This window comes from Alosa pseudoharengus, unplaced genomic scaffold (assembly GCF_046254945.1).
Source record: "Alosa pseudoharengus isolate Yale_2024_CS ecotype anadromous, Long Island Sound unplaced genomic scaffold, YU_APseudo_1.1 YU_APseudo_1.1_scf_2, whole genome shotgun sequence".
Classification (NCBI taxonomy): domain Eukaryota; kingdom Metazoa; phylum Chordata; class Actinopteri; order Clupeiformes; family Clupeidae; genus Alosa; species Alosa pseudoharengus.
The window spans coordinates 10040134-10054683 of NW_027468663.1; the positions used below are offsets into that span (position 1 = coordinate 10040134).

General features: G+C 41.5%; 2 long non-coding RNA genes across 2 annotated transcripts; one reads left to right on the forward strand and one right to left on the reverse strand.

Annotated features, from left to right (window-relative positions):
* The first annotated feature begins 10381 nt into the window (after positions 1-10381).
* LOC143133789 (uncharacterized) lies at positions 10382-11990 on the forward strand. Its single transcript, XR_012988551.1, has 2 exons — positions 10382-10888; positions 11402-11990. It is a non-coding gene; the product is annotated as an uncharacterized LOC143133789 (long non-coding RNA).
* Positions 11991-12037: 47 nt separating this feature from the next.
* On the reverse strand, positions 12038-13956 carry LOC143133785 (uncharacterized). Its single transcript, XR_012988548.1, has 2 exons — positions 13404-13956; positions 12038-12993 (listed from the first exon to the last, which is right to left on the reverse strand). It is a non-coding gene; the product is annotated as an uncharacterized LOC143133785 (long non-coding RNA).
* Between the last annotated feature and the right edge of the window lie 594 nt (positions 13957-14550).

Here is a 14550-nt window from a genome sequence, read left to right on the forward strand (position 1 = left end):
ATGTTCACATACCGGCGAAGCAACACCTGAAAAGCTCTCGTGTTATGCTGCTATCCATTTGGCTCGCACTGCCCGAGTTATGCGCAAACGTGATGTAATTGCCTGTAGCCCTTTAGCATTCCAGTTCATCTTTGTGGGAAAGAACATGGACGCCACCAGGGCAGCAGCTGTCTCAGTAGTGCTGTGCGCTTGCCTAGAACACGAGAGCAAGCTTGTGACTCATCTAAACAAGCTACGGGATGATTTACACTTGCGTTCATATTCATTCATATTCATTCAGACTAAGACAATGCATGCAAGGAGACAAAAATGCTTTTGCTCATCTAACTCTAGGGGAGACAGGGAATAACCCAATTTCATACCACATACTTGGTAGGCTACTACCTACTTGGTAGGCTACTATGTTCACATTCTGGCGAAGCACAGCTACTTGGGCGAAGTGATTTGCAAGCAGCACCTGAAAAGCTCTGGTGTTAGGCCTACTTCTTCAAAGCCCAAGGAGCATTGATTTCCCTGAATGAAAACATAGTTCCAACCAAGTAGCCTATGTATGCTTACAAAAGGGCTGTGTCTCATATGACATTGTTATTTGTACACATTGTAAATACAAATCACAGGCTAATGAAGCCAGCCACTTCGGGGCACTTGTGATAAGCTAGACTAGCGGTGGGTGCGTCAGACCGAGTAGCCTAACTACACGCACAGAGATGAGAAAGGCATTCGACTTATCGAACTCTGGGAAACACAGTGAATGAGCTAAAGTCCCAAAAAGTGGGTGTGCTCCTTTAAAGTTGCTTCATTAGCATGAAAGTCGGGACATAGTATTACCAGTTAGTGAACTCATTAGAATAAAAAATCCTGTATTCACTCTTACTTTTCCTCAGTAAGAGAACAAATGATACTTTGTTTGTCTTTGGGCTTGTGCTTATAAGTGTTTTTAAAACACTTCAATATGTCAAGTATGATATATTGATAAGAATGATATATAGAAAGCATGATTGATGACATATTAATATGCAGTAATATGATAGTGACTCGAAAAAATAAGGACCTCTGCTAAGAGCTAAAGAGACTAAGCAGCAATTCAGACTTATTTAAGTCAATTAAATGGGTGAATTCAAAGGTAAACAGGCGACAAAAAATATTATAGGCCTAAATCTGTCTTGGTAGATTTTCAGTTGAATCTATTTGGCAAATTCTCAGTTAAATGTTGGTGTTTGTTACCGTTTATAGAAATTAAATCAATGTTTGAAGAAAATACCTGAAATCTTTGTTTTGGCCCAACTTACTCCACACCCATAGGCTCATGGGGTTAGTTGTCCCAGAAGACCAACTTTTTTCCAGAGAGCATATCTCTTTACCCTATTTTTGTAAGCAAAAAGCAAAGAGCAAAGAGTTGTTTTTGTTTGGTGTGAAGGCGAGAAAATCTCGTCGACACATTAGAATGATGAAGAATGTAAAAAATGGCTCATCTTACCCCGTTATCCCCTACTGTAGTTTTACAGCAGATTTGTTACACAGTACAATTACTTCAAGTGAAACACATAGTTCATGAATCTAACCCCACACACATAAGACCAGTGGTGATTGGTGTCGGAGGCTTTGAAGCAAAGTCAGCCACAACACTTTGGTTAGATTTTGGGTTTTGAGGACGATCGCTGGAAAGAGCTTGAAAGGAGTTGTCTGAGGCTGCTGAAAAGACTCACCTGTTGTTATGGCTGAAGCGCTCACAGGGGTCGTGTATGACCTGTTGATTTGCCTTGTTGCTGCTGCAGAGGTCAAGTTGTTGACTGGCCTCTGTGACAGTGCATGTTGTGCCGGAAGGAGCGCATTTACCAATCCCAGGTGAAATTGTTGATACTCTGTGCTGACATGCATTCTTATTCATGTCCTGTCCAAGAAGCTCTACTCCATGCTTTAATGGAGAATTCAGGTGATTGTTTACAAAGATCTCTGTTTCTCGAGGTCACAGAGTACTGTAGGTACGGGAAGAAGCGAAAACAGTTTTTCCTAGCTCGAGTTCCTGCAACCAACAGCTAGAGCTGACATGCTGCTGCAATGCTACACTCTGGGGGCATGAACATGGGGGCTCATGAACATGCCCCCAAAGTGTAGCACTTGGCCGGAATTCTCCTTTAAGTAACTAGAGTGATGTAAAATGAAACATGACTTTTACATTGTCAAAATCAATGTCTCTATTTTGTAAGTAAGGGATAACGGCCGCCGAGGTGTCCTGTTATACGGAATTAATGGACGAGGGTGAGGGGCAAAAACTCCCCGACGCACAGCGGAGTTGCCTCCGCCCAAGTCCCTTAATTCCGTATAACTGGACACACCTCGAAGGCCGTTATCCCGCTTATCACCCGGTTGCCACTGTAAACACTGGAAACACGCGGTTCTGTTTAAAAATAAGCTCACTAGTTCAGCTTGTTGTACAACTTTAGCATGGACAGTTAGCTTGTTTACAGTTGATTCCATTGTTGGGAAGCCTGCAACCAAAAGATTCTAGAGCGCTGCAACTGTCGTCCTACTATGGTTGTTATAGTTACCATTCATAAGCATTGATATGGAACGGTGTCCTGTTATTCAGAATTAAAGGCCACCCGCCAGCCAATCAGAAAAGAGTATTCTCTCCGGGTGATAATCATGAATAATATATAATAATGTAGGCCTAACTTCTTCACATCTGTGTCACTGAATTCCTCCTCATCATGATGCTTGCACTGAACTGTTGGAGAGGTTTACCAAGATAATGAGAGTGCACTTAGGAACTACACTTCTTTGCTGATACTGGACATATACACCAAGCAAAAAACAGCAAAAAAAACTTGCTGTTTTGTTGTATGACAGATATTTGTGTTGTTTATGCTGTAATGTAGACATTTCATTTATGTGCTATATAAACATACAAATTTGCTAGAGCCTCAATGAAATTACACCTGTCTGCACAGATCAATTGGTTATTAGTTACATACCAGAGACCACCGTGTCTGTGTCAGTAGCCAGAGATCCCAACAATGTCTGTCTGAGCAACCATTCAGAGTTGTTTATGTTGAGTACCTTTCAAGAGGGATGAAGAGTATCAGTTGACATGTCTTTATTGGACAAATTCATTTCTAGAACACCAGATCCCCCTGTGTGTGTGTGTGTGTGTGTGTGTGTGTACGTGTTTGTGTGTGTGCACTTACAGTATGTGTATGCAATCACCTGTCTACATGATGCCCACATCTCTGCCCTGCCAATGAGTTATTACCTCTAGTAATTAATACAGAAAAAAAGAGAGTGCATGTCAAAGGCAGTGCAATGCTATTTGTCACGTATGATTTCCGCTGGGATCCATTCTAAATCAGTTGTGATTGTTCTCTCCCTTTTCCTCTCTCTCTCTCTCCCCTTCTCTTTCCCTCTTTCTGTGAAGGGTACTGTGATTGTTGAAGTCATTAATGCAACCCATTTTGTGAAGCAGCACTCCCCCACACACAGGGGAAGCGCCTTCGTGGCTGCAGAATTGAACTGTTTAAGAAGTCTAGGCATTTGAGGTCCATCAGTAATGTGCATCATTCACATTCAGCGGTAGTCATGTGTTTGTGTTGGTGGCATCCTCCGTGGACAAACTCCTGGTCTGCATGCATATGGGCGATGGGTGATGGAATGGGGAAGTGGGGTCATGTCCATACATATCTGTCTCTGCGTGGGCTGCTCAACCTCCATTTCTGACATTCACACACCAGTGGGGGACCCAGCCTCATTAAGGCCTCCTACTACCTGCCATTTGGGCTTGGCCCCAAGCTTCTCTTCAGCACAATAAAAGCTGCACCGGCCTTTGTACTAATACTGCACTAGCCCCTGCCTGGTGTTCGACTCCATTTCCCTCCCCCGTGCCATGCCGTGCCATGGGCTGACAGTATCCTGGAAGACAGAGCCCAAGTGCAGCGAGGAAGACTGTGGCCCGAGCCGGATCCATCTCTCTCTGACTTCTCTGACACTAATGTGTGGGAACACTAATGAGGACCTTTTGCAATAATTAGTGCCTGTTAAATTAATCTGCAGAGGAGCATACTCTGTGTGATGAATCAACTGGAGCTCTGGGGGAGTGTGCCAGGAAACTCAGGCAACTTGCGAGAAAAGAAGAAGTCTAGAGAGGTCTAGGTCTGGGAAGAGGGTAAATGCAAAAGTGGTGTCGGTAACACTTCTGTAATAAAGGGCAGTACAAAACTATGGTGTGTGTAAGCCTCTCTCCCGGGTATCCTTAAAGCAACACAATCGAGTTATTTTACCCTTAAATAACGGCTTCAAATTCATTTTAATAGCACACTGCTTACAATAAGAAGAATGGAGTCTCTGACATTTCTAAAACAACCCCAGAATTCCTATTGCACTATAATGTTGGAAGGAGTATGCCCTTTTTGTTGGTTTTAGACCAATTTGGAACCCCTTAGTAGTAAATGAGTACCCAATACATTGAAAATAGACAAATGGGCGAGTTCTTACATTTCAAAGATTAGAAAAACCATCATTGCTTCCCAGAGAGGTTTAATCAAAGTGAAAAATACAGCTTAAAATGGATATGATTTTTTATGCTTTCATGTTTAATCAGGAGGTAGATGGAAGATGATACCATATTTTTACGGGTCAGAATGTAATACAGACCTTAATTATATGGCTGTGACATATGCCAGGGTGCATTTAGATTGCATCCATCACTCGTGTCAATCATTACACATGCACATGGCCCACCCCCAAACACATATATACAGGGAGAGGGAGAGAGAGGGAGCCCTTTCATTGTAGATCTGAGCTGGAGAAAATGTCAACAACATCCATTGACAGCAGCTCTGCTCTATAATCAAAGGCCTTTCTTCAACTCAAAAATCAGTCATTGATCTTTCTCCTCCACCATCAGCATGATAACTATCATCAACAATAGCAATGTCAGCTGCATGTTAATCCAGAAGAGGAAGTTGACTTTGGGCAAACAGTATTTGAAGTGCGCTGTAGCAAACGCATAAGAGACAGTGACTATAAAAGATAATAAAGGTGTGCAAAGCAGGTGCTGTGTAATTTCCGATGCCCAGAGGTCAACCATGCATTCATTATCACCCTTATTTGAACATCATCAAAAGGAGTGTGTTATACAAATAAGGAATAATGTATGATCAGCCGGGGTTCAATGAACTAAAGAGATGAGCAGGACATTATATTTATAGGAAGCTATAGGGAATAATTACCCTCTTGGTAAAAACATGGAAATTAGCTCTTACTTGATTTGTATGTAGCCTACACCAGCAGTCTGAACAAGAAGAACACATTTGAGGGTTATGATGATAGCACTGAGCCTTTGTGAAAATGTCAATACCCCATATATGTAATTGTATCTCATGCTGCCACAAAAGATATACAACTGAGCAAATTCATATGGCTTATGAGAAGTTTGGCTAAGGATTAGTAGCGAAAAAGCTCAAGCACTATTCACATCTCAGCGGTGTGCAGGATCAAGCCATATGGTCATCTACATGCTGCTTCATATGGGCTCAACAGATGTAACAACAAGGCTGCAACTAGTGTCGCACTAGTACACGCAAGAATAAATGGCTCTATTATTCTGGTGATGTCATACCTCGCGCAGTGACTGCTGCATAGAGTATACTGAGCCCTTAAGGTGTTGGGAAGGACATTTCCCTAATGTACATATTGCACAGCTACATACCAGCTGGCTATACCATTACACTCACCCCCTTAAACCTCACTCCCATTCGGGTCACGCCACCAACGTAAGCTAACCCTCTCCACTCGTCTGTGTTGGGTTTTCAGTCAATGAATGGCAAAAGTGGGACCAGTTTGTCAGTTTATTCAGCTAGCATGAATGATAACAGGCCGGGATTCCATAGCAAGGAACCACTACACAAAATACACTATTTACATTGGAAAAGGAAGCACATAACACCACCAGAGCATTGGTGTTGATTTAGAACATTCATTAATGAATTCTAACTAATTGGGAGCACTGTTTTAGGCCTACCACTGGTTCTAATCCTCCAAACTGTGAGGGTGGCCAGGCCACACAGTTAGTAAGTAAGTAAGTAAGTAAGTTTAATTTATAAAGCACATTTAAACACAGCATAAACTGACCAAAGTGCTGTACAGCGGATAACTAAAGATAAAAACTAAGACAGATAATACAGAAAAAAAACATTGAACCAATAGTCATAAGAACATAAAACATAAATAAAAGGAAACCTTCAATATCAGGGCACACAACACATAGGATGAGCAGGAGTACAGGGTTAGGGAACAAGGAAGGCCAGGGAGTAAAGGTGAGGTTTTCACCTGGATTTGAAGTCAGAAATGGAGGGAGCAGATCTAATATCCAGGGGGAGCTGGTTCCACAGACGTGGAGCAGCAACTGCAAAGGCTCTATCACCCCTCTGTTTGAGCCATGAGCCGGGCACATGCAGAAGCCCTTTGTCTGAGGATCTCAGGGACTTTTGAGCTGAGTAGGGCTGTACAGTTTTATCCGTCTGACCACTAGAGATCAGTATACTCAGCCAATTGTATGTCTTACACCAGTTTATAACTAGATGTACCGCAGAGCGGTACAAAATATGACCGCCACCCAGTCCAGCACATTTTTTCCACAAAAAGAAATCACGCTGAAAGGCCTATATGATTCTAACTGTCTCACTAAATTGCATTATCCACACTCAATTCTCACTGGTATCTGCTAGACAACAAGTACCAAAACATGATTAGTTCATAGATTTCACATGTAAAATTAATTTTATACAACCCCACCTCCATCTTGCCTTTTCATAATTCTGAGAAATTCTTGATTGTTTGTGTTATGTTTATGTTATGTGTGTGGGTGTGTGTGAGTGTGTGTGTGTGTGTGCGTGCTTGTGTGTGTGCCTGCGTATGTGCCTGTGCATGCAAGCGTACATATGTCTACTGTGTGAGTATGTGTCATACGTATGATTACTGTGAATGTATGTGTGTGTGTGTGTGTATCTGTTTGTGCACATGTGTGCACATGAAATGGGTTAACACAGGGGTGGGCAACTAATTTCCCCAAGGGGCCACATGACAAACTGGGACTGTTGAGGAGGGCCGGACCCAAAATACCGAACTCAAGTATGAACTCAATTCTGTTCAATTCTATTCTGTTCTTGTATAACATTAAGTAAATCATATGGTTTTGTTTACTAGTCGTAAGAACAGATGAAAATGTGAGGGAGACAAAGGAAAAACAGCAATATTTAGTCTATGTCCAGTATTTAATCCTCATTCTCGAAAATATTTTTTTTTTCAGTTTTCAAAGACTGATATAAAAAAGTACTACAATATCTATATAATTAGGCTAGGTCTAAACCTATATGACAGCCGCTTCGCTGCGCGGCGGTCATAATTATTGGACTATATAGGCCTATTAGACACATATTTAGTGTCGCTCATCTGAAGCAATGAGAAACGGGTCTTGATCCAGTACAAACACAAACTTTTTTAAAATTATGAACTGTATTCAATTCTCTCAACATCTCACTCTGACAATCACAGACTTGGCACATCACAGACTTGATGCATCTGGTTTCCAAAACAGGGTTCTCTGTAGCATTCAGACTCACTGAGATCTGATATTTAAATATGTCCCCCAAAATTTTACCAGGCACCATTCTAGCACCTTAGATGCTGTATGAACCATTTTAGATACTGAAATGCACACACGCTGAACTGAAAAAAGCAATGGCCTAGGCAGGATACTACACTATACAGATGCTATATGATGAGTATAACATCAGTTTCATTATTATGCATTTATACATTAGGGTTAGGGAAATTAGAAATTATCATTATTGTGTTAAAATGTAATTAAGGGTATAATTACAATGTAATTAGTTAATGTGATGTAAGTTGTACAATTTAGTGGGGGGCCTTAAGCACATAAATAGGTCGTTTCGCGCAATTTCTTCTAAAAGCGCCAAATTTGGCACAGATGTAGCTCAAGTTATACTGAAATGATTTAGCTAGGGCGCCGGAGCCACAGACCCTCGGAGCCAAGATGGCAGCCAATCCAATATGGCCGCTGCCCGAAAAGGGTTTCGACTAGCTTTTAACCACGAGCTACAAATACAAACTTGATGTCTTTTTCAACTTAATTGATCATGGGAAACACATAGGAATGTTTATATTTATGACCCAGTATATCTGGACAGCTTAATCCTCCAATTCCAATATGGCCCCTGTCCAAAAAAGCAGTTTTGACTGTAGTTATACCCCATTGTTTGCGCCAATTTATCTACAAGCACCAAATTTGGCACAGATGTAGCTCAGGTCATACTGAAATGATTTAGCTAGGGTTCCGCAGCCAGCGACCTTTGGGGCCAAGATGGCAGCCAAATCCAATATGGCCGCTGCCCGAAAAGGGTTCCGACTATAACTTTTGAACCACATGAGCTGCAAATACAAACTTGATGTCTTTTTCAGCTTAATTGCTCATGGGAAACACATATAAATGTTTATATTTATGACCCAGTATATCTGGACCCCTTAATCCTCCAATTCCAATATGGCCTTACACCCCATTGTTTTCGGCAATTTATCTACAAGCACAATATTTGGCATGGATGCAGCTGAGGGCATACTGAAATGATTTAGCGAGGATGCCGGAGCCAGTGGCCCCTGGGACCAAGATGGCTGCCAAATCCAATATGGCCGCCACCTGAAAAGGGATTACTGTAGGCTGCATATTTTGAACCAGATGAGATACAAATGTAAAATTAATAAATATTTCACCTTTTCTGGCTATGGGAAACACAAAATATATATTTATGATTGGGTATATCTGGACTCTCAAAGTCCCCAAATGCAATCTGGTGACTGTCTGAAAAAGGGTTTTGACTACAACTTTTGAACCGAATAAGCTACATATGAAAACCATGACCACACATTAAATTACCTAAGCTTTCTCAAAAAATAGAGTCTGCTCTGACCCTTCTTTGGGGCAGCCGTGGCCTACTGGTTAGCGCTTCAGACTTGTAACCGGAGGGTTGCCGGTTCAAACACCGACCAGTAGGAACAACTGAAGTGCCCTTGAGCAAGGCACCTAACCCCTCACTGCTCCCCGAGTGCTGCTGTAGCAGGCAGCTCACTGCGTTGGGACACCTGCGCTTTTGTGCTTCACCTCACTGTGTGTTCACTTTGTGCTGAGTGTGTTTCACTAATTCACGGATTGGGTTAAATGCAGAGTCAAATTTCCCTCACAGGATCAGAAGAGTATATATATACCTCCAATCCAGTTTATTGTCTATAAGAACCCGCACATATTTGTAGTTCTCAACAACTTCCTCACCCAGTATTGAAATGGTATTTAGTTCAGGCCTGGCCCTACGAAAGTCCACCACCATTTCCCTTGTCTTAGCCACATTCAAGACAAGGTGGTTGTTTCTGCACCATGTCACAAAGTGGTCCACCAGTTGCCTGTATTCCGTCTCCTCACCATCACTGACACACCCCACAACTGCAGTCTGTGAACTGTCTGAGAACTTCTGCAGGTGACATGACTCAGAGTTGTACTGGAAGTCTGAGGTGTACAGTGTGAAAAGAAAAGGAGACAACACAGTCCCTTGTGGTGCTCCTATGCGACTGACTACCTGTTCAGACACACACCCTTTCATTCTCACAACCTGTGGTCTGTCAGTCAGGTAATCAGTAATCCATGAAGTTGTGGAGGTGTCTACTTGCATCCTTCAAAGCTTGTCACATAGCAGCATAGGCTGTATGGTGTTAAAAGCACTTGAGAAATCAAAGAACATGATACTCACAATACTGCCAGCCCCTGTCAAGGTGAGAGTGTGTTCTATGAAGCAGGTAGATTAAGGCATCCTCCACAACCACCTCTGGACGGTATGCAAATTGTAATGGGTCCATGTAGTGGTCACCTGTGGTCTCAGAAGATGACCAACAACAGTGTTTAGCCAACTACTTCCTTTCCTACCAACTTCCTTCCTAACCAGGTGTCCTTTTTTCTATAAGTGTTTTGTTCTTATGACTACAATTGTGAGAGAGACCATTAGAATTCATGAGAGAGCAAACAGTTATTGTGTGCACATCCCACCTTCTGGCAGGTGCAGGACAAATTAAAACTTACTCAATTGAAAAAATATAATGTCCACAACACTGCTTTTGACTCCCATATATTTTAGTGGACGTGGATTTTAGAACGTTTCGACCCTGCTGGGTCTTCTTCAGGCAAAAATTCATGAGAGCGACCATGATAATTCACTGTTGTTATTTTTATGTTATTGCTGTTTTTTGATAGCCTGACGTAGTCATACTCAATTCTAGTCAGAATTTGAGTCTGATACTGCTCCATAGAGCTGTGATTATGGGGCGTGTTTCAAACGAACCAGGAAAAAAAATGCCTCTGCACTCAATTGGATAGACCTACAACCAATCAGAGCAACGGAGTGTGTGACGTATGTTAAGCGACGCATAGTTGATGTCAACAGAACTCAACTGCACGCTAGAAGAAGAAAATGTGAGCGATTTTCGCAGGTGTTGTAAAAATAATGTAAGGATACACGGAGTTCTTCAACACACGAACCTCATTTTTGAGAGAAACAGTAAAGGTGAATGCATATACGATCAAGTTATCCGTTTAGGATTACAACTCCACAACACTGCAAACAAATCGCATCGCATTTGTCGGTCCTGTCAGAACTTTATAACACGGTTGGAACGCGACATGCCCGTGTTTAAAAAATGGACAGAAGACGAAGGAGACCAGCCTGAAGAACCGTGTTCATCTGAGGCATCAGAGACGCCCCGGACTCTGAAGAAGTTCTGCCCCAATCCGTCAACTCCAACCGGTACAAAAACGCGAAGAAGCATTACAGAGGTAAGCTTGTTAATACATTTCTACTTCTTATGATATGACTATGAGAATAACCTCGATTGCCACGTTTCACATGAGTTAATAGTGAGTCGTGATTATTGTCCAATGTGATAAACACTGTGCATTCCCACACTCCTCATTTCCGTGAAATCTATCTATGATTAAATCATCTAGTCATATTTTGACATGCCTAGTATTCTGGAAGCCAGCCCGAATTTCAGTGTAGTGTGAGCAAATGTTACCAGGATAAACTTGTACCTGATGTGTAAGTTGGCCTCTGTCACTTTGTCAATATGTAGAAACTTCATTTTGTAATGGACTAGCATGTTATCCAACCCCCACTTCTGTGCTCTGCACCTCTGTGGGGGGTGGGCAGTGTTTCTCTGACCTGCTCAGCAATTGCATCTGGTGTCACCATATTTAACAGTCTGTATTTTCCAATGTATTGTCAATGCACGTTATACTTATTAGGCTATACTGTAATTCTTCACACTGATGTGTTCACTTATATTTCAGGTTGTCACCCATTTTCCATCCACTTGACCTCCACCTGGAACACCTAAACAATTTTCTCAAATCATTTATGAGAGGATTGGGACCAAACATGTCAGAAATGTCAGCAGCCAGAATCAGTAGGTCCATTGGCATCGTCAAAGAGCTAATGGACAAAACGGACACAGAGCTGGAGCTGACAAGGCCGGCTGGCATTCATCATGTGGCCCGAGAACAGGACGTTTTAACACTGGTAAACGTTTTCAGGGAGACACAACTTTCCCAACAAAAATCACCCAGGCAGGCAGTCTCATGCATTCCCGAATTTCAAGAGAAACTTATTGGCAAAGCTGAATTACCAGGAGAAAATAATGGACTGGCAAAATGTGCCTATTTAAATAATTAAGTAAATGTGAAATGTAAATGGTGATGGTAATTTGTAAATATTGTTTTTGTAAATGACAATGTAAATAATTGTTTTCATATAATAGTTTAGTAGTATCCACATTCTTGAAAACATTTTTGTGTTTTCTTATTGGTTGTATGTTCAAAGTTCAGCGTATATCTTCAAACATTACCTATTATGTGAAGATATTAAAAATCTTTATTGACATGTCTTATTGTTTGTCTTTAAATGCAGAAACATCACCAACCAGTAGAGAAGTATAAACCATTTTAATTTTATTCAAAAATATTAATGTAACAGAGGTAAAAAAAAAGGCATTTGCACAACAACAGGACCCTGAAGCTACAAATTTGAGCCTGAATTTGAAGCTAGCCTGAGATCTTCAACATTGACAAGCCTGATTCCAAGTTACTTGGGGATGATTGTATCTTATCATCCTCATCCTCGTCATCAAAGTAACCAGTGTAATCCATGTCAACCTGAACACGGTCATCCTGAACAACACAGTCATCAAACAAATTAGTTTGACTCTGTTCGATGTCATCAAAAACCTCATGCATAATTCATAGTATCTCTTTTGCATGTTCCAGCTTGTATGTAGGGAGATTATGGATAATGAAGTCCAGGTCAAATATCTGTGTGCACTGTTCTAAAACTGATCAATGAGTTCATCTCCAAAACCAGTGCAGGCTGTGTCGACTGTGTAAAGTGGTATGTTTTTATGGTCCTGAAGTAAACTACTCCTGTAAGTTTGTAACAGTTCCCTGATCAAAAGTGTGCCCTTAGGTGTGACTATTCTGTGTTTGTGGTGTGATGAAACCTCCCCTTGAAAGTGTTCATATTTGGGGATTAGCTCCCCACAACCTTCAGGTTCACAAGAACAAACAGAATGGCAGTGAGTGCAGCACAGATGTCCTAGATCAACAGATGTGGTGTGTTCCTCAAAATGGCAGTACAAAGCTTTCCGCAGACAACTAGTGACTCCATTAAAGTACCGTCTTAACTGCTGGGTCAAGCTTTGTACTAACATCCCTCACAATCCAGTGTAGGCACTCCAGTGTATGGCCAGGTACTTTAATCAGACCCACTCTGATGTTTGTTCTGTTTGGGCTCAGGGCCAAATTTATTGGATTGTCCATCTGAAGCTGTTTCATAACCCTGGCTCTGGATTCCCGATCAGCAGAAGCGGTCAATGTCAGCACAGGTGTACCTGGAATATATAGCAGTACAAAAAGCAACCAATAAGTAACAGTAAAAATAAGAAATTATGAGTAGTATCATTTAGTACTTTTTAATGACTGTACTGACATCTAAAAAGAATACATCACTTATAAGGGGTACAGTGACTAGCCTACCAATATGGGTATGGTGCTTGAGTACATAAAGCAACACCCAAATGCCCTTCTGCCCTTTTGCAGCCTGACCACTGATAGAAATAAAACAGTAACCTACATTAGAATGTTTTAACAGCTAGTTCGCTACAATCACACTAACGTTATGATTGTACCAAGTCTGAGTTAGCGAACGTACAACGACACCTAGGCTACTATGTTTACAACATGGGATTCATATCACGACATTGGGAGTTATTTACTAAGTCAGACAGTTAGACTCTCTTACCATTTGTAAGTTAGATGAACTTCGTCCATGACGATACCCATTACGTTGGCTTGAAAAACATCGGAGCCTAGCATGTCCCTCCACTTGTTGTTCAGCAGCCAGGATTCCGGGCTTCAAAAAAGGATCTGGCAACGACCGCTGGCTATATCCACCTCGTCGTGCACGCCGAGTTGCATCGCCGTGATGCCCATTTCAGTTGCTTCGGCAAAAAACATCTTTCTCATCAACAAATGCCTTGATCCCGTTACTCTGTTCCTCTTTTAAAATTAATTCGCTGTCGATATCTTCTAGAACAGACCTGATAGCAGAATCTACACATCTCAATTCTCCAGCGGCAGCCATCGTTGTTGTAAACGAATTCAACCCAAGCGCTCTTTGGTGACGTGGTGGATTACGTTACTGTTGAGCATCTGTCCATCATCGTATAAAGCCCGCCCTGACAATTTGATTGGCCCGCCAGTATTTGGGCGAGCATACTCGCGCCACTATGGATCAATGCCAGACCGAACTTCCCGACCTCAAACGTTGTGGGCGGGACTAAGTTCGGAATGGCACCCAGGCTAGTTTTTTGATATGCTAAGCAAACCTTTGAAGAGTTTTGGACAAATTGACTATATTATTCTTTTAACAATTTGACATACTATAAATATTGCCTTGCAATAATAATTATGTCTTATTCTTTCTTATATGATTACATTTCGAAATGTATTCACCTGTGATACACTGAAAGCATTCCACTTTTATAAGGAAATTAATCCACCTTGAGAATAACCTTCAAAGTTGTGGTAAAAAAAGATTTTCAAACAAAATCTTGAAAAGAATACAGGTTCCAGACTTACACAAGCATATATATAAATATGCCAATGGACTTCCTGTGGTCAATAAACTAAAAATAGACACAACATCCTCATTTGTAGCGCATTTGGTTCAAAATTTGAAGCCAAAACCCTTTTTCGGACAGCAGCCATATTTAATTTAGGGAATTTGGGGGGTCCTGATATACCCAATCATAAATGTAAGTATTCCTATGGGTTTCCCATCATCAAAAAAGGTCAAATAGACATCAAGTTTGTATTTGTATCTCATCAGGCTCCAAAGCTATAGCCGAATCCCTTTCAGGCGACAACCATTTTGGATTTGGCTGCCA